At 45.1% G+C, this 23,847-nt stretch overlaps 1 protein-coding gene across 20 annotated transcripts in view; it reads left to right on the forward strand.

Annotated features, from left to right (window-relative positions):
• The window catches only part of DYSF (dysferlin), a 247,566-nt gene that overhangs the window by 34,025 nt on the left and 189,694 nt on the right, over nucleotides 1-23,847 (forward strand). The window lies entirely within an intron of this gene.

Here is a 23,847-nt window from a genome sequence, read left to right on the forward strand (position 1 = left end):
GGTCTGCTGGCCCAGAGTGGGATGTGGGGAATCCTTTCATGCCTTGGGAAGGAACTCTCCATCTGGGAACCATCTCTGGGCTGCTCAGCATCCCACTAACCCATGAGAGGGGCAGCCCTAAGCTCAAGGATCCCTGAGCCAACTTCAGGGATGGATCTTTATCTGGCTAAAATCAGGTTTCCAATGCATATAAAAGGAAGCTCCACTCCTTAGGATGGAGGACACTCAGGTAAACCTAGCGGGCGGGTCCTGTTCCAGGCTGCACTGGACAAGTTCCTGTTTACTCGGGGCTTCTTAGAGAGAAACTGAAGGGGAGATGATCCAGGTCCCTGACCAGGTGTTTTGGTCCCCGGGATGTTCAGTCCAGTGGTTCCCAATTCAGGCCACACAATAGAATCACCTGGGCAGCTTTTACATACACCCATGCCCGGGCCCCAGCCAAGGTTCTGATTTAACTGGTTTGGGGCAGGGTCTGCGCAGCATCACCCACTCTCCAGGTGCTGGTGTTTTCATTGTGCAGCCTGGGCTGAGACCCACTGATCTGGACTCTAGACCAGCGCTGCCCACTGGAACTTTCTAAGATGATGGAAATGTCTCTGTGTTGACTAGTGTGACTGAGAAATTGAATCTTAAACTGTATTTAATTTTAATGGCTTAGATTTAATTAACTACATGTGGCTAGTGGCTGCTGTGTTGGACAGAGCAGCTTTAGATTTTTAGAACAGTGTTTCTACCCCAGCTGCATCTAGAAATGACCTGGGAGCTTAAAAAAAAAAAAAGTGTCTGAGCTCTGCACTAAACTGATTAAACAAAAACCTCTGGAGAGGGCTGCAGGAGTCAGCACTTTTGGAAACCACTGGGGATGGCAGGGGGCAGTGTGCACGCAGGGTAGAGAACTCATTGTGTTAGAGAGACGTTGGCATCTTTTGGTTGTTGTTGTTTAGACAGAGTCTTGCTCTGTCGCCCAGGATGGAATGCAGCGGCATGATTTCAGCTCACTGCAACCTCCGCCTCCCAGGTTCTAGCAATTCTCCTGTCTCAGCCTCCCAAGTAGCTGGGATTACATCTCGCCTGGCTAATTTTTGTATTTTTAGTGGAGATAGGGTTTCACCATGTTGGTCAGTCTGGTCTTGAACTCCTGATCTCAGGTGATCCACCTGCCTTGGCCTCCCAAAGTGCTAGGATTACAGGTGTGAGCCACTGTGCTTGGTCTGATGCTGGCACTTCTGAAAGGAATTGCTCTCGATTTTTCCATGGATTCGCTAAGAAATAGATAGAAATGGTCATTCTTGTAATTGTTTATGTATGTGATTATTGGCAAAATAATCACCATCAAGTAATAATGGCTGAAACTGCATATGGTAAAATTGTTAAAGAACTGAAAAACAGACTGAAGAATCCTGTTGGTAACTGCAAACACTGACCTGGGAAATTGGACTTAGTAGAAATAATTCCACAAAAGAAAACTCAAAATGGCAGGGAACGATATTTGATAAAACTTGATGTCAACCAAAAATAATTTTAAAATCTGTGAGCCAAATCTGTGTTGGGAAATTTAAACAGGGATTAATTGTCCTCAATGAAAAGAATTTTGGTAAAATGAAAATAAAGATGGTAAAAGAGAAAAAGAAAGCACTTTAATCACTCTGTATGCAAAACGTATCAACACATTAAACTGGTTATATTTAATTTGTTCTGGAAAAATGCCTTCTCGGTGAAAATTAATTACTGTAGGTGTTTTTTATATTTAAATGTTTGGTAAATTTCACCTGGAAGCAAAAACCTCCATGGGGTCAAAACATCCACCTGGCAAAGCACCAGGGTCAAAATGATGCTACTTCGACTGCAGTGACTCACTAACTCCAGGCCTAACCGGACCCCAAGACAGGGGGCCCAGATGCAACAAGGAAACATACAAAACACCCTGTTAAATGAGGAGGTCTCAAATACCACAGGTGACACCTTATATTAAGGCATTACTCATCGTTTCTGTGAGACACAGGCTTCAGTGGGCTCCCTGTGTTTTTCCTGGTCACTCTACCCTCCAGCCTGACCATGCCCCCAGCCTCCCTGCTTTAATCAAGCGGTATAGGAGGAGGTCTAGTCAGGAGGCACAGGATTGCCTTTAAAGCAGCTCTCTTTTAGGTGTTCACAGTGGCATTTTCTTTGGAATAGTGTGATCTGCTCTGTACCTTTTAGCGACCGGATGACTCTGTAAAGTGGGCACTGAGGGGCCTCTCACCTGCACTCAGATGCCTTCCTGCCTTTACCCTTCCCCATGGTCTGAGCATCAATCATGGTGCCTGCAACTGGAGAGGACCCAGGAGACAACCTGAGAACCTTCCTGAGCTCCAATGCTCCTTCTCCTCCTTCCTCCTTCAGCTGCTCCTCCTCCCACCCCCACATTGAGCTGGATGATCTGGTCCAGTGGAATAAGCGTGGACTTTGGGAAGAGCCAGGGTCTAGCTGCAACACTCTGTGGCCTTGGGCAGGTCACTACACTCCCCGAGCCTTACTTTCTTCCGTTCTTAGGGAGTATCAAATCAAGGGACCTGCCACAATGGGGGGCTCCCTAAATGTTAGTTCTGCATTGCTACCTTGACCTTGTTCCCCCGTGCTTCCTTCTGCTGCCCCCACCGCTCCAAGTCCCACTGACCCAGCCCTTTCCCACCAAAGGCTGCTCTCAGCCAGCTATGGGTTGAAGAAGCACCAAATCGTATGAATGCATAGGTGGCAGCCTATGGCTTCATGTTTCACTCTGTTTCAGGAATTGGGGGGTGCTGCTTTATAGCTCAGACTCTGCTTAGAAAAAAGGGAAGTGTTAATGGTAGGTGTCCAGCCACTGCAGCAGATTATGAGAAGATATTTTAGGAATGGTGTATCTTCCTGACATAGGGCCAACTCTGAGCCTGGCCTTGGTGCCATCGGGGCAGAGGTGAGGGTGGTCTGATGCCTCCTATGACAATGAGCTTCATTTGTTGAGGGAATGTGGAGGTTTCCAGGAAGGGTCTGAAGATGCTTTTAGTTCTTTAGGGTAGCCATGCATGGGAGATGACAGGCACCTGGGGAGGAGACCTGGCCAGTCGGGGCCTGTCACCTACACCTGGAGTGTGCTGATGGGATTGAGGGGCTCTGTACTGGGAGGAGCAGGCATTCTAATTCTCAGGCTGTCCATCAGAGCTTGCAGGGCAGGGGTGGTGGAATGAGAATGAGGATCAGGGGCTTTGCTCAGGGACCATCCTGTCTTTGACCTGGACCTCTCTGAAATGGTTTCCTCATCAGGACAATGGCAATAGCAGTTCCTATGTTGCAAGGTTGCTGTAAAATTTAAATAATACAATGCATGTGTGTCAAATGCCTGCTCAGTGCTTGAAATACTGAAGGTGCAATATATGGGGGCTGTTGGGAGCAGGATCCATACAGATGCACTCACATAAACCCCACAAAATACCCCACCGGGTGTCCAAACGGGCCACATGTGAGCACTATGTGTGTGGCCCGTTTGGACACCGGCAGTACCTGAGTGTGCACTAACATTGCATAATATGTTCACATGCATTTTTTAAAAATTTAAAACAACCAAAAAATTCCACAAAAATATAAAAAATCTAAGTAATTTTTGTAAGTATAAAAGTGCGTTTCATTCTTAAAAAGTTCTAAAGGAAAAAGTACAAGTTCTCCCACCTTCTACCCATGCATTTCTTCTCTTTTCTCCAGAGATGCCCATTGTTAACGATTTGGTGCATATCCTTCTTTCTTTTTTTGAGACAGAGTTTTGCTCTCGTTGCCCAGGTTGGAGTGCAATGGCATGATTTCAGCTCACTGCAACCTCCGCCTCCCGGGTTCAAGTGATTCTCCTGCCTCAGCTTCCGGAGTAGCTGGGATTACAGGTGCAAGCCACCATGCCCAGCTGATTTTTGTATTTGTAGTAGAGACAGGGTTTCATCATGTTGGCCAGGCTGGTCTTGAACTCCTGACCTCCGGTGATCCGCCTGCCTTGGCCTCCCAAAGTGTTGGGATTACAGGCGTGAGCCACCGCACCCAGCCTGGTGCATATCTTTCTGGACTTTTCCTAAGTGATCTACAGACATCTATTTATATACATGCATGCTTGTTTACTTATACAAAAATGGAATTATGCTTTATGTATTGGTCTGCACTTTGCTTTTTATCACTTCATCATTGATTCTTTCCCAGGTCAGTCCGTCACATTTTTAAATGGTTATGTGGTATTCCATGGTATGTGTGCACTGTAATTTACCCCCACCATACTCTCATTGACTGATGTTTAGTTTCTTTTCAATGTCTTGCTCTCAAATGCTTATCCAGTGAACATCTTTATCCAAATATTTTTATGTTTTTATGCTATTTTTTTCTTTAGGATAGGTCGTTGGAAGTGGGATTACTAGATCAAAGGGTATGAGCAAATAACATTTTTGTAGATTCTGCCAAATTGCTTTTCAAAAATGTTGTCCCAATTAATGTTCAGCAACAATGCAATAAAGTGCCTGCCAATTTATGTTTGCTAGTATGAGGGACCCAAAAAAGTATCTGTAATTTGTGTTTCCTTGGCCATTTGTAAAGCTGAGCATCTTTTCTGTGCTGATTGCCCCTTTCTATTTCTTCTTTTGTGATTGCCAATCATTGTATTTTGGGTTGCTTGTCTTTTTCTTTTTAATTCATAATAATTACATATATTTGGAGTATTATTAGGAATACTAACCCTCACTCTGTTCTATCTGTATAAAACTTTTTTCTCTCTGCTTGTCACCTGTCAGTTGCACACTCACATGGCAATAGGCATTTACCCAGAGATGCATGTGTACACACAAACCTTTATTTATTTGTTTTAAATTTTTAAGTTCAGGGTACAGGTGCAGGTTTGTTATACAGGCAAACTTGTGCATGGGAGTTTGTTGTACAGATTATTTTATCACTCAGGTATTAAGCCCAGTACGCATTAGTTATTTTTCCTGATCTTCTCCCTCCTCCCACCCTCCACCCTCTGGAGGGTCCCAGTGTGTGTCCTTCTCTTCTATGTGCCCTCCATGTTCTCATCATTTAGCTCCCACTTATAAGTGAGAACATTTGGTATTTGGTTTTCTGTTCCTGGGTTAGTTTGCTAAGGATAATGGCCTCTAGCTCCATCCATGATCCTGCAAAGGACATGATCTTATTCTTTTTTATGACTGCATAGTATTCCAGGGTGTATATGTACCACATTTTCTTTATCCAGTCTATCATCGATGGGCATTTAGATTGATTCTCTGTTTTTACTATTGTGAATAGTGCTGCAGTGAACATGCATAGCACATAAAGGCAGAGCGACTTTTTGCTGTGTTAGAAGTTGGGAAAAGGCATAGGCTTGGCCTCTGGTTTTAGCAAGCTGGTTTGCCAGCCCCCGGTTCTGGCATGCTTGGGAGGCTGTTTTGGGCAGGAGTATTTGCTCTTCACTGCCCTATTGTTTTCAGCGGGCCCGAAAACATTGACCATATCCTTATTTTCAAGGATTTTTACGACTATATTTTGCCCTGGATTCTATCCAGGACATCCCTGGGTTTCAGAATCATTTTTCTTTTGTCTTTCTCTAGACTGAAGTGGAAAACTATTTAGAGTTACCCTTGGGCAGGCCCTGGGGAATCAAATACCGGCAGGGAGGCTGCCAGAGGCCAGGGGACTCAGGGCTGTGGAATGTCCTGCTGTCCCCCGTTTCCCGCCCCTCACTGCCCGGCACGCATAGCGGAGAGCTGGAGGGGCTCAGAGGACAGGTGTTTCCTCCCCTGTACGGCGTGTGTCTCCTTCCAGGACAGGGCTCTCTCACTTTCCTGTCACCTGGCTCATTGACGCTAACCAGGGGAAGATGCAGCTGAGTCAGTGATGAGTTAGTGGTAATACTTACATGGTTTTAATTGGCATGTCCTTTTCTTAGTTTCAAAGAAAGAATGAGAAATGCATACATGGTAACCCTTCTGGAACATTTTTTAAAATTCAAATTTAAAGTTGCAAAAATAGTACAAAGAATATCCATATATTGTTTACTCAGATACACTTATTCACATTTTACTCCATTAGTTTTATTATATATATTTTATTATATTTATTATTATTATTATCTCCCTTCCTCCCTCTCTCTTTCTCTTTTCTCTCTCTCTTCTCTCCCTTCTTGTTTCTCCCCCTTTCTCTTACTCCCATTTGAAGGTAAGTTATATTCATCATGGTCTTTGACTCCTAAATATTTCAGTGTATATTTCTTAAGAATAGGGACATAGTTATCAACATCAGTAAATTTAACATGATGCCATACTTTTTTGTTTGTTTGTTTGTTTTTGAGACAGGGCCTCACTCTGTTGCCCAGGCTGGAGTGCAGTGCCTTGAACAAGGCTCACTGTACCCTTGACTTCCTGGGCTCAATCCATCCTCCTACCTCAGCCTTCCAAATAGCTGGGACCACAGGCACAAGCCACCTCGTCTGGCTAATTTAAATTTTTTTTCTTTGGTCGAGACAGGGTCTCATTATGTTGTCCAGGCTGGTCTTGAACTCCTAGGATCAAGGGATCCTCCTGCCTCAGCCTCCTAAAGTGGTGAAATTATAGGCGTGAGCTAAAGCACCTGGCTGATACCATACTTTTATCTAATATATTGTTTATATTCCAGTCATGTTAATGGATGAAATAGTGTTTTTCACAGCAATTTCCCTTTCCCTCTCCCTCAGTGCGGGATCCAGCCTGTGGTCCATATTGAATTTAGTCATGTTTCCATAGCCTCCTTTAATTTGGAACATTTCCATAGTCTTTGTCTTTTATGACAATTTATGTTTTTGAATAATATAGTATCCCTTTTTTCTAATAGAATGTTCCTCATTTGGGGCGTCAACCTAAATAACAAACGGAGAGAGACTCTCTAAAGAAAAAAGATATTTATGAGGGAATACAGCCAGCCATGGGAATAGGCATGCCATAGTAAACCATGTGAGTATTTAAGGAGGTAAAGAAACACAAAGATTTTCAGCTGGGTGCGCTGGCTCACACCTGTAATCCCAGCACTTTGGGAGGCCAAGGTGGGTGGATCATTTGAGGTCAGGAGTTCGAGATCAGCCTGGCCAACATGGTGAAACCCCGTCACTACTCCAAATACAAAAATTAGCCGGGCGTGGTGGCGTGCGCCTGTAGTCCCAGCTTCCCGGGAGGCTGAGGCAGGAGAATTGCTTGAACCCGGGAGATGGAGGTTGCAGTGAGCTGAGATCATGCCACTGCACTCCAGCCTGGGTGATAGAGTGAGACTCTGCCTTAAAAAAAAGAAAGAAAGAAACACACAAGTTTTTAAAGGAAAATAATTAGGATTACATAATTATTTTGAAATATTATCCTTGGCTATAAAAATCAATTACAAGGGTGATTCCTGTCTGAGGTTGGACAGGTAATTAGTGGGCAGATGTTCTTGCAGAAGTATTTTTTTGTATAAAACTGTTATGGCCTTTGTGCAAGATTGTGTTTTTGCAGTCTTTTGTGAGGGTTTGTTTTATCAGGCATACAAGCATGAGAACCCTCTCTTCACGGCCTTCCTTAGCTCTTTTTGTCAGGGTTTTCTTAACATTAGCAACTCCACTTTGATTCTGACAACTTTCACGGCAGTTTGTTTAATGTTTTCTCATGCTTAGATTCAAGCTTGGATTAGGTTACTCATCCCTGTCTAAGTGATGCTGTGTCTATCTCCGGATCTGGAGGCACGTGATGTTCCTTACTGGGGAATGTTAATTTCAATCACCTGGTCAAGGTGTTGTCTGATTTTTCCACTGCATATTTAATGTTCTTTTCTCCCCCCTGAAGTTTGTTAAAATATACTTTAAGATGGTGCAAATATTCTGCTTCTCAACAAAATGTCCCCCTAAATTTAGCATCTGTGGATGGTCCTTGCCTGATCCAATCCTTACCATGATGGGTATGAGCTGATTTTCATCTCCCGTACTCCTTCCACATGTACCAGGCTGGGCTGTGTGAGGCTCTCGTGGTCACAGTGGTGCTGGTGTAACCCCAGGGCCACCACACATTGATCCTTACATGTGCCTAGCACTGTGCCTTGGTGACTCATGCCTTGAGCCTCACCCCTTGGCTCAGGGCCATTCTCTCAGAGTTGAGAGACTTCTGGGCCATTAGGTTGGGTGTCTCATCTCTTCCATCCTTGATAGACAGTGTTGGAGTGAGGCAGACACCCATTCCAGAGCTGGATTATTCATTAGAAAGTCCTTCCTTCTATTGGCTATAGTTTTTCTCCCTGACATTTTGAGGGTCTTATTTCTCTATCCTCAGGAATGATCAAAAAGAAATCTAACCTTCTTGCACATGACAGCACTTCTAGTCATGATCTAATGTGGTCCTGACAGTCACTGGGTGGGATGGGAATGTGCAGAGAAGCACAGGAACATGGTGAGTGGGGAGGGGAAGAAGGGAACTGACGCCCACCAAGTCCTATCTATGTTCCAGGCACATGTGGGGGACGTTAGATGCATTAACTGAAATTTTACCAGAACCCTCTGAAGAATGCATGATTTCCTCCAAGCTCCAAAAGTGCAGGGCGGGTTGTCCATTTTATTCTCGTCAGTATCTCCAGTACCTACAACAGTACCTGACCCATGATTGGTGCTCACTATATATTTGTTGAATGAATGAATGACTTTTACAGATGAGGAAACAGTCTCAGGAAGGTTATGTCATGTGTGCCCAGCCATGCAGCTGGTCAGATTGCAGGGCTAGGTTTCTGGCATGGTAGGATGACTTGAGGGCTCTTACTGTTACTCACTGAATGAGTAATACTTTTTATTTATTTATTTATTTTTTTATTATACTTTAAGTTCTAGGGTACATGTGCATGACGTTTATATCATGTATAACTCCCCAATGCAATCCCTCCCTCCTCCCCCCTCCCCATGATAGGCCCCAGTGTGTGATGTTCCCCTTCCCGAGTCCAAGTGATCTCATTGTTCAGTTCCCACCTATGAGTGAGAACATGCGGTGTTTGGTTTCTCTTCTTGTGATAGTTTGCTAAGAATGATGGATTCCAGCTGCATCCATGTCCCTACAAAGGACGCAAACTCATCCTTTTTTATGGCTGCATAGTATTCCATGGTGTATATGTGCCACATTTTCTTAATCCAGTCTGTCACAGATGGACATTTGGGTTGATTCCAAGTCTTTGCTATTGTGAATAGTGCCGCAATAAACATACGTGTGCATGTGTCTTTGTAGTAGAGTAATTTATAATCCTTTGGGTATATACCCAGTAGTGGGATGGCTGGGTCATATGGTACATCTAGTTCTAGATCCTTGAGGAATCGCCATACTGTTTTCCATAATGGTTGAACTAGTTTACAATCCCACCAACAGTGTAAAAGTGTTCCTATTTCTCCACATCCTCTCCAACACCTGTTGTTTCCTGACTTCTTAATGATGCCATTCTAACTGGTGTGAGATGGTATCTCATTGTGGTTTTGATTTGCATTTCTCTGATGGCGAGTGATGATGAGCATTTTTTCATGTGTCTGTTGGCTGTATGGATGTCTTCTTTTGAGAAATGTCTGTTCATATCCTTTCCCCACTTTTTGATGGGGTTGTTTGTTTTTTTCTTGTATATTTGTTTGAGTTCTTTGTAGATTATGGATATTAGCCCTTTGTCAGATGAGTAGGTTGCAAAAATTTTCTCCCATTCTGTAGGTTGCCTGTTCACTCTGATGGTAGTTTCTTTTGCTGTGCAAAAGCTCTTTAGTTTAATTAGATCCCATGTGTCAATTTTTGCTTTTGCTGCCGTTGCTTTTGGTGTTTTAGACATGAAGCCCTTGCCCATGCCTATGTCCTGAATGGTACTACCTAGATTTTCTTCTAGGGTTTTTATGGTATTAGGTCTAACATTTAAGTCTCTGATCCATCTTGAATTAATTTTCGTATAAGGGGTAAGGAAAGGATCCAGTTTCAGCTTTCTAGTTATGGCTAGCCAATTTTCCCAGCACCATTTATTAAATAGGGAATCCTTTCCCCATTTCTTGTTTTTGTCAGGTTTGTCAAAGATCAGATGGCTGTAGATGTGTGGTATTATTTCTGAGGACTCTGTTCTGTTCCATTGGTCTATATCTCTGTTGTGGTACCAGTACCATGCTGTTTTGGTTACTGTAGCCTTGTAGTATAGTTTGAAGTCAGGTAGCGTGACGCCTCCAGCTTTGTCCTTTTGACTTAGGATTGTCTTGGCAATGCGGGCTCTTTTTTGGTTCCATATGAACTTTAAAGCCGTTTTTTCCAATTCTGTGAAGAAAGTCATTGGTAGCTTGATGGGGATGGCATTGAATCTATAAATACCTTGGGCAGTATGGCCATTTTCATGATATTGATTCTTCCTATCCATGAGCATGGTATGTTCTTCCATTTGTTTGTGTCCTCTTTGATTTCACTGAGCAGTGGTTTGTAGTTCTCCTTGAAGAGGTCCTTTACATCCCTTGTAAGCTGGATTCCTAGGTATTTGATTCTCTTTGAAGCAATTGTGAATGGAAGTTCATTCCTGATTTGGCTCTCTGCTTGTCTGTTACTGGTGTATAAGAATGCTTGTGATTTTTGCACATTAAATTTGTATCCTGAGACTTTGCTGAAGTTTCTTATCAGCTTAAGGAGATTTTGGGCTGAGACAATGGGGTTTTCTAAATATACAATCATGTCATCTGCAAACAGGGACAATTTGACTTCTTCTTTTCCTAACTGATACCCTTGATTTCTTTCTCTTGCCTGATTGCCCTAGCCAGAACTTCCAACACTATGTTGAATAGGAGTGGTGAGAGAGGGCATCCCTGTCTTGTGCCAGTTTTCAAAGGGAATTTTTCCAGTTTTTGCCCATTCAGTATGATATTAGCTGTGGGTTTGTCATAAATAGCTCTTATTATTTTGAGGTACGTTCCATCAATACCGAATTTATTGAGCGTTTTTAGCATAAAGAGCTGTTGAATTTTGTCAAAAGCCTTTTCTGCATCTATTGAGATAATCATGTGGTTCTTGTCTTTGGTTCTGTTTATATGCTGGATTACGTTTATTGATTTGCGAATGTTGAACCAGCCTTGCATCCCAGGGATGAAGCCCACTTGATCATGGTGGATAAGCTTTTTGATGTGCTGCTGAATCCGGTTTGCCAGTATTTTATTGAGGATTTTTGCATCGATGTTCATCAGGGATATTGGTCTAAAATTCTCTTTTTTTGTTGTGTCTCTGCCAGGCTTTGGTATCAGGATGATGTTGGCCTCATAAAAAGAGTTAGGGAGGATTCCCTCTTTTTCTATTGATTGAAATAGTTTCAGAAGGAATGGTACCAGCTCCTCCTTGTACCTCTGGTAGAATTCAGCTGTGAATCCATCTGGTCCTGGACTTTTTTTCGTGGGTAGGCTATTAATTGTTGCCTCAATTTCAGAGCCTGCTATTGGTCTATTCAGGGATTCAACTTCTTCCTGGTTTAGTCTTGGGAGAGTGTAAGTGTCCAGGAAACTATCCATTTCTTCTAGATTTTCTAGTTGATTTGCGTAGAGGCATTTATAGTATTCTCTGATGGTTGTTTGTATTTCTGTGGGGTCGGTGGTGATATCCCCTTTATCATTTTTTATTGTGTCTATTTGATTCCTCTCTCTTTTCTTCTTTATTAGTCTTGCTAGCGGTCTGTCAATTTTGTTGATCTTTTCAAAAAACCAACTCCTGGATTCATTGATTTTTTGGAGGGTTTTTTGTGTCTCTATCTCCTTCAGTTCTGCTCTGATCTTAGTTATTTCTTGCCTACTGCTAGCTTTTGAATGTGTTTGCTCTTGCCTCTCTAGTTCTTTTAATTGTGATGTTAGAGTGTCAATTTTAGATCTCTCCTGCTTTCTCTTGTGGGCATTTAGTGCTATAATTTCCCTCTACACACTGCTTTAAATGTGTCCCAGAGATTCTGGTATGTTGTATCTTTGTTCTCATTGGTTTCAAAGAACATCTTTATTTCTGCTTTCATTTCGTTATGTACCCAGTAGTCATTCAGGAGCAGGTTGTTCAGTTTCCATGTAGTTGAGCGGTTTTGATTGAGTTTCTTAGTCCTGAGTTCTAGTTTGATTGCACTGTGGTCTGAGAGACAGTTTGTTATAATTCTGTTCTTGTACATTTGCTGAGGAGTGCTTTACTTCCAATTATGTGGTCAATTTTGGAATAAGTGCGATGTGGTGCTGAGAAGAATGTATATTCTGTTGATTTGGGGTGGAGAGTTCTATAGATGTCTATTAGGTCCGCTTGGTGCAGAGATGAGTTCAATTCCTGGATATCCTTGTTAACTTTCTGTCTCGTTGATCTGTCTAATGTTGACAGTGGAGTGTTGAAGTCTCCCATTATTATTGTATGGGAGTCTAAGTCTCTTTGTAGGTCTCTAAGGACTTGCTTTATGAATCTGGGTGCTCCTGTATTGGGTGCATATATATTTAGGAGAGTTAGCTCTTCCTGTTGAATTGATCCCTTTACCATTATGTAATGGCCTTCTTTGTCTCTTTTGATCTTTGATGGTTTAAAGTCTGTTTTATCAGAGACTAGGATTGCAACCCCTGCTTTTTTTTTGTTCTCCATTTGCTTGGTAGATCTTCCTCCATCCCTTTATTTTGAGCCTATGTATGTCTCTGCATGTGAGATGGGTCTCCTGAATACAGCAGACTGATGGGTCTTGACTCTTGATCCAGTTTGCCAGTCTGTGTCTTTTAATTGGAGCATTTAGTCCATTGACATTTAAGGTTAATATTGTTATGTGTGAACTTGATCCTGTCATTATGATATTAACTGGTTATTTTGCTCGTTAGTTGATGCAGTTTCTTCCTAGCCTCGATGTCTTTACATTTTGGCATGTTTTTGCAATGGCTGGTACCGGTTGTTCCTTTCCATGTTTAGGGCTTCCTTCAGGGTCTCTTGTAAGGCAGGCCTGGTGGTGACAAAATCTCTAAGCATTTGCTTATCTGTAAAGGATTTTATTTCTCCTTCACTGATGAAGCTTAGTTTGGCTGGATATGAAATTCTGGGTTGAAAATTCTTTTCTTTAAGAACGTTGAATATTGGCCCCCACTCTCTTCTGGCTTGTAGAGTTTCTGATGAGAGGTCTGCTGTTAGTCTGATGGGCTTCCCTTTGTGGGTAACCCGACCTTTCTCTCTGGCTGCCCTTAAGATTTTTTCCTTCATTTCAACTTTGGTGAATCTGGCAATTATGTGTCTTGGAGTTGCTCTTCTGGAGGAGTATCTTTGTGGCGTTCTCTGTATTTCCTGAATTTGAATGTTGGCCTGCCCTACTAGGTTGGGGAAGTTCTCCTGGATGATATCCTGAAGAGTGTTTTCCAACTTGGTTCCATTTTCCCCCTCACTTCAGGCACCCCAATCAGACGTAGATTTGGTCTTTTTACATAATCCCATACTTCTTGCAGGCTTTGTTCATTTCTTTTTCTTCTTTTTTCTTTTGGTTTCTCTTCTCGCTTCATTTCATTCATTTGATCCTCAATCGCTGATACTCTTTCTTCCAGTTGATCGAGTCGGTTACTGAAGCTTGTGCATTTGTCACGTATTTCTCGTGTCATGGTTTTCATCTCTGTCATTTCGTTTATGATCTTCTCTGCATTAATTAGTCTAGCTGTCAATTCTTCCACTTTTTTTTCAAGATTTTTAGTTTCTTTGCGCTGGGTACGTAATTCCTCCTTTAGCTCTGAGAGGTTTGATGGACTGAAGCCTTCTTCTCTCATCTCGTCAAAGTCATTCTCTGACCAGCTTTGATCCGTTGCTGGCGATGGGCTGCGCTCCTTTGCAGGGGGAGATGCGCTCTTATTTTTTGAATTTCCAGCTTTTCTGCCTGCTTCTTCCCCATCTTTGTGTTTTATCTGTCTCTGGTCTTTGATGATGGTGACGTACTGATGGGGTTTTGGTATAGGTGTCCTTCCTGTTTGATAGTTTTCCGTCTGACAGTCAAAGGACTGTCTGTTGGTCTGTTGGAGATTGCTTGAGGTCCACTCCAGACCCTGTTTGCCTGGGTATCAGCAGCAGAGGTTGCGAAGATAGAATATTGCTGAACAGCGAGTGTACCTGTCTGATTCTTTCTTTGGAAGTTTCCTCTCAGGGGTGACTCCACCCTGTGAGGTGTGGGGTGTCAGACTGCCCCTAGTGGGGGATGTCTCCCAGCTAGGCTACTCAGGGGTCAGGGACCCACCTGAGCAGGCAGTCTGTCCGTTCTCAGATCTCAACCTCCGCGTTAGGAGATCCACGGCTCTCCCCAAAGCTGTCAGACAGTCATTCGCGTCTGCAACGGCCCCGCTCTTTCCCCTAATGGACTGCAGCTGTGCGCTGTCTGCAGAGGTAGAGTCTACAGAGACAGGCAGGCTTCCTTGAGCTGCTGTGAGCTCCACCCAGTTCGAGCTTCCCAGCGGCTTTGTTTACCTACTTAAGCCTCAGCAATGGCGGGCGCCCCTCCCCCAGCCTCGCTGCTGCCTTGCGGATAGATCGCCGCAGATGGCTGTGTTAGCAGTGAGGGAGGCTCCGTGGGCATGGGACCCTCCCGGCCAGGTATGGGATATATTCTCCTGGTGTGCCTGTTTCCTTAAAGCGCAGTATTGGGGTGGGAGTTACCCGATTTTCCAGGTGTTGTGTGTCTCAGTTCCCCTGGCTAGGAAAAGGGATTCCCTTCCCCCTTGCGCTTCCAGGTGAGGCGATGCCTCGCCCTGCTTCAGCTCACGCTGGTCAGGCTGCAGCAGCTGACCAGCACTGATTGTCCGGCACTCCCTAGAGAGATGACCCCAGTACCTCAGTTGAAAATGCAGAAATCACCGGTCTTCTGTGTCGCTCGCACTGGGAGTTGGAGACTGGAGCTGTTCCTATTCGGCCATCTTGCTCCGCCCCCCCCCCCCCCCCCCCCGAGTAATACTTTTGGAAGATAGTTGAGAGAAAGAACATTTTCAAGTGTTGCTGTAGGTTGAAAGGCACAGTTTGAAAACACTGGGTTGGAGAGTGTGCCATCCTAGGGTCAACCACCGGGGCTGTTCCATGAACCCAATAGAACAGGAGCTATGTGCCCTGCCAGCCTTTCTGGATCACTTTCCTTTGGGGCTTTGGGGGAAGGTAGCTTGTCTCCTGTCCACTTCTTTTTTTTTTTTTTTTTTTTTTTTGAGACGGAGTCTTGCTCTGTCGCCCAGGCTAGAGTGCTGTGGCCGATCTCAGCTCACTGCAAGCTCCGCCTCCCGGTTCACGCCATTCTCCTGCCTCAGCCTCCCGAGTAGCTGGGACTACAGGCGCCCGCCACCTCGCCCGGCTAATTTTTTATATTTTTTAGTAGAGACGGGGTTTCACCGTGTTAGCCAGGATTGTCTCGATCTCCTGACCTCGTGATCCGCCCGTCTCGGCCTCCCAAGTGCTGGGATTACAGGCTTGAGCCACCGCGCCCGGCCCTGTCCACTTCTTTTTCAGTTTGAGTTGTACCCACTCCTCCCATCTTCCTGCTGCTAACATGGCTCTCCTCACCAGGGCCATGGTCCTCTGGGCTGCCCCAGCCCTGGTTCCTGCACACCCACGTTCTTCAGCTTAAACCGCCACTGGCATAGGGGAAGTCCCGGAGTCACTGGGGGACTCTGCTACCCTCTGCAGGTGTGGAGGCAGGGCCCTAAAAGAGGGAGGAGAGGTGGAAGAGAAGGGTGCACTGTGGGTGCGGAGGCATGGAGACCACTTTCATTGGAATGGTGGCTCTTTTCTGGGTCCTCAGCCGTCCCACCACAGGGCTGCCTCTCTCTGACCCACTTGTTTTCTCCGGGGTCTCTGCCAGCTACCATGATGCAGAGCTGCACCCACAGTGCACCCTTCTCTTCCACCTCTCCTCCCTCTTTTAGGGCCCTGCCTTCAACGCCACCTCCTGAAAACTCCAAATGCCATCCCTGCATAGTGTAGACCTCCCAACCTCCTCTTCATATGAGACTTTAACCCATCTGAAAAATACAATTAAAAAGCTTTTAAAAGCTTTTTAAAATGGCCACTCAAGCCTGGGCATGGTGGCTTGTGCCACCATGGTGGGTCCCCAAGGTGGGTGGACCACTTGACCCCAGGAGTTTGAGACCAGTCTTGGCAGCAGAGTGAAACCTTACTATAAAACACACACACACACACACACACACACAAAACAATTAGCCAGTTAGCCAGTTGTGCACACCTGTGGTCCACAGGTGGTGCACACCTGTGGTCCCAGCCTCTCAGGAAGTTAGGGCAGGAGGATCTCCTCAGCCTGGAGGTCAAGGCTGCAGTGAGCTGTGATCATGCCATTGCACTCTAGCTTGGGCAACAGAGCCAGACTCTGTTGCAAAAAAAAAAAAAAAAAAAGAAGTGGCCTTGTTCAAGCCACTGCACTCCAACCTGGGCAACAGAGTGAAACTGTATCAAAAAAAAAATTTTTTTTTCATTAATTCCTGACTTCCCCAGCAAAGAACAAGCATGTGTGTGTTTTTAAATATAGATTTTATTGTTATTCAGGTACAGTGAGGCCAACAGTTCAGGAGATGGCTGTCATTGAAAAGATTGTGTGTTACCATTTCCAAGAGGAGAGGGGAGGCCACGCCGTGCAGCGCCACACAGGGAAGCTCTGGGGTCAGGGCCAGAATCAGTGCAGGAGTCAGTCGGTAGGCAGAAGGAGTGAGGGGAACATGGGGACAAGAACCTTTATTGTGGTTTCCGAGGGAAGGAATGGGCGAGGCAGGGTAAACAGAACTGGGGACTGGCCAGTTTGAATAATTTCTGTGGGCTCTGGGCACACTTACACGTAGACATAAAGCTGTCTATGTATAGACATAAACAGTAGGGACTGTCCTGAGTTGCTGGAACCTAGCCCTAGGTTGCTTAGGAGAGGGGAATGTGGTGGGCCCTGAGTGTGACAGGCCATGGAGAAGGTGTGAGGTATGGGCTCAGAGTGACTGGTTTGCATATGAAAGGCCTGCTGGCAAGTGGGGAGTCCTTTATCAGCTCTGGGAATTGTGGGAAGACAGTCCCTCCAAGGTCAACAAGACTCCAGATGTGAAAGCATCAGAAATACAAAAAATAGTGCTTGGCATAAGATTAAAAAAATATGGGCCAGATCAAATTTATAGACTGGGCTCCCCTTCCCATGGATTAAGCAAACCAACGACCTTTCTGTTTCTTTCATGATGCACTCATGGGCCTCTAAGGTGGCACAGGAGGCTCACTGTAGGGTTCAAAGCAAAGCCTTTGGAGTCAGGCTCTGTCATCCTTGTTATTTGTGTGAAATCAGGCAAGTCAAACACCTTCCCAAGTCCCAGTTTCCTTGTCTATGAGGTAGACTGAACTAATAACAGTACCTACCCCACAGGACTAGTGTCCGTTTAAAGGAGGTAGTGTATCTAATATGTACCTAGTTAATGTAACCGCCCTACGGATTCATCATGCTGGCTGCCAAGATAGAGCTGATTTATCAAGACAGGGGAATTGCAACAGAGAAAGAGTTTAATACACGCCGAGCTGGCTAAATGGGAGACTGGAGTGTTATTCTTACTCAAATCAGCCTCCTCGAAAATTCAGAGGCTAGAATTTTTAAAAGATTGTTTGGTGCTGATATGGTTTGGCTGTGTGCCCACCCAAATCTCATCTTGAACTGTAGTTCTCATAATCCCCATGTGTTGTGGGAGGGACCCAGTGGTAGGTAACTGAATCATGAGGACAGTGATCTCCACCCGGTTCTCATGATCTGAGGTTTTATAAAGTGTTTCCCCTACTTCACTCTGCACTTCTTGCTGCTGCCATGTAAAGAAGGACGTGTTTGCTTCCCCTACCCCCATGATTGTAAGTTTCCTGAGGCCTCCCCAACCCTGCTGAACTGTGAGTCAATTAAACCTTTTTCCTTTCTAAATTACCCAGTCTCAGGAATATCTTTATTAGCAGTGTGAGAACGGACTAATACCGGTGTGTTCCCAGACCAAACCGAGCGTCTGGCTACTTATTCTCATGGCCCAATAATGAGATACAGATGAACTGGGAAAGAAGAGAGTTTATTTTTGTAACCAGGTACAGGCAGAAGGCCTGGAAAATATCAGCAGACCAACTCAACATTACAAAGCTTTCCAGAGCTTATATACCTTCTAAGCTATATGTCTACGTGTAAGTGTGCATTCATCTAAAGACATAAGTGACTAACTTCTTTGAATCTATAACTAAGGTCTGAGTTTTGAAGACCTTCCTCCAGAGCCTCAGTAAATGTACTTAATCTAGATGGGTCCAGGGGCCAGGGGTGATTACCCTTTTCTTGTCTCCTGCTAAACCATGGAGGTTTGAGGAACTCCTTTAGACCCCCAATAAAACTTGTCAAGACCTGGGGAATTTCTTCAGACCCCCAGTAAAAACTTGTTTAATCCTAAATGGGTCCTGTTAAGAATTCCTTTGTTATCTTGTCATGCATCAAGGCCCGGGAAAGGCCTGGGCAAAACTCTTGGTGGGCTTTTGTTACATTCCAGCCTTTGTATGATGGCAATGGCTCTATCAGCTTTAAATTTTTTAAATTTAAAAAATTTTAAACATTTTTTTTGAGGCAGAGTCTCGCTCTGTCTCCCAGGCTGGAGTGCAGTGGCGCGATCTCGGCTCACCGCAAGCTCTGCCTCCTGGGTTCACGCCATTCTCCTGCCTCAGCCTCCCGAGTAGCTGGGACTACAGGTGCCTGCCGCCACACCTGGCTTATTTTTTGTATTTTTAGTAGAGATGGGGTTTCACCATGTTAGCCAAGATGGTCTCGATGTCCTGACCTTATGGTCTGCCCACCTCAGCCTCCCAAAGTGCTGGGATTACAGGCGTGAGCCCCCGCACCCGGCCTCAGCTTTGAATCTTTTTTCTTTCTTTCTTTTTTTTTTTTTTTGAGACGGAGTCTAGCTCTGTAGCCCAGGCTGGAGTGCAGTGGCCGGATCTCAGCTCATTGCAAGCTCCGCCTCCCAGGTTTACGCCATTCTCCTGCCTCAGCCTCCCCAGTAGCTGGAACGACAGGCGCCCGCCACCTCGCCCAGCTAGTTTTTTGTATTTTCAGTAGAGACGGGGTTTCACCGTGTTAGCCAGGATGGTCTCGATCTCCTGACTCGTGATCCGCCTCCCAAAGTGCTGGGATTACAGGCTTGAGCCACCGCGCCCGGCAGCTTTGAATCTTTAACTTCACCACTCAGTTGGTGCTGAAACAGTTGCTGAAACAGTTGTTATGAAGGCCTACCTGTTCAGCTGTTAGTGAGATCTGGCCTGCCACAGGTGGGCAGGGGGCTAGGGAATGGGAGTGCTGATTTGTTGGGTTGGGGATGGAATCACAGGAAATTAAGGCTGTCCTCTTGCCATGAGTCAATTCCTGGTTGGGAGCCACATGACCAGATGAGCCAGTTTACCAGTCTAGGTAGTGCCAGCAGGAATGCAGGGTCTGAAAAATACCTCAGACACCAATCTTAGGTTCTATCAATAGTGATGTTACCCATAGGAGCAACTGGCTGCATGACTCCTGAGCCATAATTCCTAAGCTTCTGGCTGATTTGAGTTTTACAAAGACACTCTGGTCTCCAGGCAAGGACGAGGTTTGTTTCTGGAAAGGACTGTTATCTTTGTTTCACAGTTAAACTATAAACTAAATTTTTCTATGGTTAGCTGGCCTATGCCCAGGAATTAATAGGGCATTTTGGAGATGAAAGGCAAGACGAAGTCGGTCAGGTCAGATCTCTTTCACTGTCATAATTCTCTCATTTTTATAATTTTTGCAAAGCCGGTTTCATTAATAGGAGGGTTGCTATTACTAGAATGCAAGTTCCATGAGGTCAGAGACTGTGTTTTGTTGCACATACTAAATAAGTATTTGTTGAATGAATAAATTCTAAGACTTTTAAGAAGTTTTTATGTTTTGTTTTTAAATTTAATTGTTTACATTGGTAACAACTTTACAAAGTTATAAAAACAGAAACTATATTTAAAAATGCAGTGAAAATTCTCCCTGGCCTCTTTGTCCCTGATCTGCCCAGTTCTTCCTATTCCCCAATAAGTAACCCCTCTTCTTAGTTTCTTATGGATCATTCCAGAGATCTTATATTATTGCTTCATTGCCCATATAGATTCTAACTTTCCTTTTTTTTATGCAGCAAGTAGCATATTATACATGCTCTTTTGCACCTTGTTTTATCACTTAACACTGTATCTTGAAGATTTTCCACGTAAGTGAAGAATTCCGCATTATTTTTATAGCTGTCTAGTGTTCCATTGTATGAATGTACTGTACTTTATTTACCTGTTGTCTATGATGGACATTTGAATTGCCTCCTGTGTTTTGTTTTGTTCTTACAATGATGTAATAAGACCAGTGTTTTAAAATAAAATTGTTTTGATTTCTTCACGCTTCATTAAAATAAATTGACTTGGCTGCCATGATTCCCACATGCTGCCTAAGGCTAAGGTTTGGGGGCCACCCATGCCTCCTTCCCTTCTGTCATAGGGCAGTAGCAGCATCCCTGGATGGTGAGTTTGGGAACTAGTTCTTTTTCCATGGAGGAGAAGCGTGTGCCCTGTCAGACCACAGGCTGCCTTGGCCTCTCCCTCCCTTGCCCATGCCAGTTCCTGCCTTATCTTTCTTTGGGATAGCTGTGGCTCTTTCAGTCCCCACACTTCTCCAGCCCCCACATTCCAGTAGCTCCAGAGCACAGCTAGCCAAGAGGTGTGTGGAGGCTGGGAGCACCTGTGGTATCTTCCTCCATGTGGGCTGCAGGGGTTTGACCAGGGCCCACCAGGGCCCACGGATGTCATTTCCACCTATGTAAGCTCTGCACACACTCAGAGCTGGCCCTGTGCGGACCCCCTGGCCCCCTCCTTGCCTCATCCGACCCTCTGGAGTCCTGTCTGCGGCTTGCCAGGCCCCTGGTTGGTGCCCACTGAGTGTGCAGCATCCCTGATGAGCGGAGGGCACCTGGCCCTGGAGCCTGTGCCTCAGTCTGACTCCAGATGGGGTGGGTCTCCTCAAGGGCCCCAGACCTGGAGGCCCCTGGATAAAGCCACATCTTCTCCATCCTCTGTAAAATGAATGGATGAATGATGAGTGGCCTTCTAGGTTTTCTGTGACCAAGCCGTAGACCCCTCTAGCCTCCCAGGGGGTCCCTCTTCTGCACCCCCCTCCTTTCCTCCCTGAGCAATGCTTCCTGGGAGGCTCTGAATTTCCCTGACTCTTGTGAACTTGACTACCACAGCCTGCTCCTTACACTGTGGGAGAAACAGCCTGCCCTGCTGTTTCCAGCCCTTCCTCCTACAGGAGTGGGGGCTGGTGAAGCCACCCTTCTTGGAGGGACTTACTCCCAGGTCTGTAGCAGGGGTTGTGGGGGTGTATTTCATAGCCCCAAAAGACATTTAAGAGAGGAAATAACAAGCAGTCAACTCTGATTGCTGTGTCTTGGGCATCCAAGACGCACCCCAGGCTGGCAGGGGTGGGGGTGCTGCTTCCTTCTGCATTTCCTGCCATTGTTCCCTGACCCACTTCTGGGAATTCTCCCTGGGCTGGGAGGGCTGGACAACTGCAAGGGAGGCAGAGGAGGTCTGGATTTTCTCGGCACCCTATGACCTGGCTGCTACTCTGCTCTGCTCAGTCCTGAGGGCTCCTAAGCTGGAGCTCCAGCTGCCATGTACAGCTCTCTGGTCCATGAGGCCTCCTTGGTCCCTGCCTCCCAGTCCCCAAGGAGAGAAGCCTCAGTGCTCTGGGGGACTGACAGGGAACCTAGATACCCGGGTCCTGGGGCTGACTCAGCCATTCTCCTACTTGAGCAAGTCACTCCCCTCTGCCACTCCAGTTTTCTCGTGATGGACAGGGTGACTCTGATCTCTGATGTTGCATGGACTCATGTGTCCTCTATACCTACTGTCTGGTCTTTGTGACATTGCCTGGGTCCTGAGGACAATTCAGACAACATACTGATGGGTGCCTTCTGGCACTAGCCCCTAGGATGGAGACACTCCAGGATCCCAGCTTATTAAGTGATGGTAAAAACCCTGCTCTATGCTATGAAGGAATGGAACACAAATCAGTTTACATTCTAGAAAATATGGCTGCTAGCATTGTGAGGGGACTTCGAACCCTGGATTGAATATTAGTGAATATCTCTTCCCCTCTATCTCCTTCTTTCAGGAAGGGTTAGAAAATGGACCTTGAGTGTATATTACATTTACTGCCTTGCTAGAAGGGCACGGGCAAGGCGACAGAGTCTGCTGCTTTCAAGAAGGATGGAAAAAGAGGGATTTCATTGTTGAGAAGCTTAAATAAATAGCTAGTTTTTTATTTTAATTTTTATTATGATAAATAGACATAAACACTACCATTTTAACCATTTGTGAGCACACAGTTCAGTGGCATTATGTGCATACACGATGTCATGCAGTCATTCCCACCGTCCACCTCCAGAATGTTCTCATATTCTAAAACTGAAACTCTGTACCTGTTCAATAATAAATCCTCACTTCCTCCTCCCCCAAGCTTGTAGCAGCCACCATTCTACTTTTATGAATTTGACTACTCTAGTTACCTCGTATCAGTGAACTCATACAATAGTTATCGTTTTTGTGACTGGCTGAATTCACTCTGCAGAATGTCTCCAAGGTTCATGATATTGTAGCATGTGTTGAAATCTTTTTTGAGACTGAATAATATTCCATTGTATGGATGAACCACATCTTGTTTACTCCTCTGTTGATAGAGACTTGGTTTGCTTACACCTCTTGGCTATTGTGAATAATACTGCTGTGAACACAGGTGTGCAAATATCTAGGTCTCTGATTTCAATTTTTTTGGAAGTATATATCCAGAAGTGGAATTGCTAGATCATATGCTTATTCTATGTTTAATTTTTTGAGTAACTGCTATACTGTTTCCCACAGTGGCTGCACCATTTTACATCCCTACCTGCCGTGCACAAGCATTCCAGTTTCTCCATATCTTGGCCAACACCTGTGATTTTTCTCTCCAGGAATGTGTGTGTGTGTGTGTGTGTGTGTGTGTGTATGTTTATAATAGCCATCCTAATGAATGTGAAGTGGTATCTCAGTGTGAGTAATGAGTTTTAAAAATCACCTAGTGGCTGGGCGCCGTGGCTCATGCCTGTAATCCCAGCACTTTGGGAGGCCCAGGTGGGCGGATCACAAGCAGGAGTTTGAGACCAGCCTGGCAAACATGGTGAAACCCTGTCTTTACTTAAAAAATACAAAAATTAGCCAGGCATGGTGGCATGTGCCTGTAATCCCAGCTACTCAGGAGGCTGAGGCAGGAGAATTGCTTGAACCAGGGAGGCAGAGGTTGCATTGAGCAGAGATCATGCCACTGCACTGTAGCCTGGGCGACAGAGCAAGACTCCATCTCAAAAAAAACCAAAAAAACCCCAAAACAAACAAACAAACAAACAAACAAACAAATCACAAAAAAACCCCTATTAGGTCAAGGTTGCAGTTTTATTTCATAGGGTCACAAAAATCTGTATTCCAATCAGTATTTGCAGAGACCAGAAAAGGAATGGTCCCAGATGACAGGTGTGCTGTTCATCCATCAGGAAAAAGCAATGAAGAAGTACACCTGTGGCTGTTCACCAGCCTAACATGGCCTTGTGCCCCGACAGTAACATGTAGGGTAAGTCCAGTTCCCAGGAGGCAAGCAGAAGTCACACACAGACACCAGGCAACAGGTTCTGATGGTCACAGGCCACTCTCCGCCCCTGGTTTCCTGCTGCCCCTACAGAGGGGCAGACTACATGGTGAGCCCACTTCATAGCTTCCTCTGCACTCTTTGAAGGGAGTGTGTGCCAACCATCGCACTGCC

Source organism: Trachypithecus francoisi, unplaced genomic scaffold (assembly GCF_009764315.1).
Source record: "Trachypithecus francoisi isolate TF-2019V2 unplaced genomic scaffold, Tfra_2.0 Lachesis_group17, whole genome shotgun sequence".
NCBI lineage: Eukaryota > Metazoa > Chordata > Mammalia > Primates > Cercopithecidae > Trachypithecus > Trachypithecus francoisi.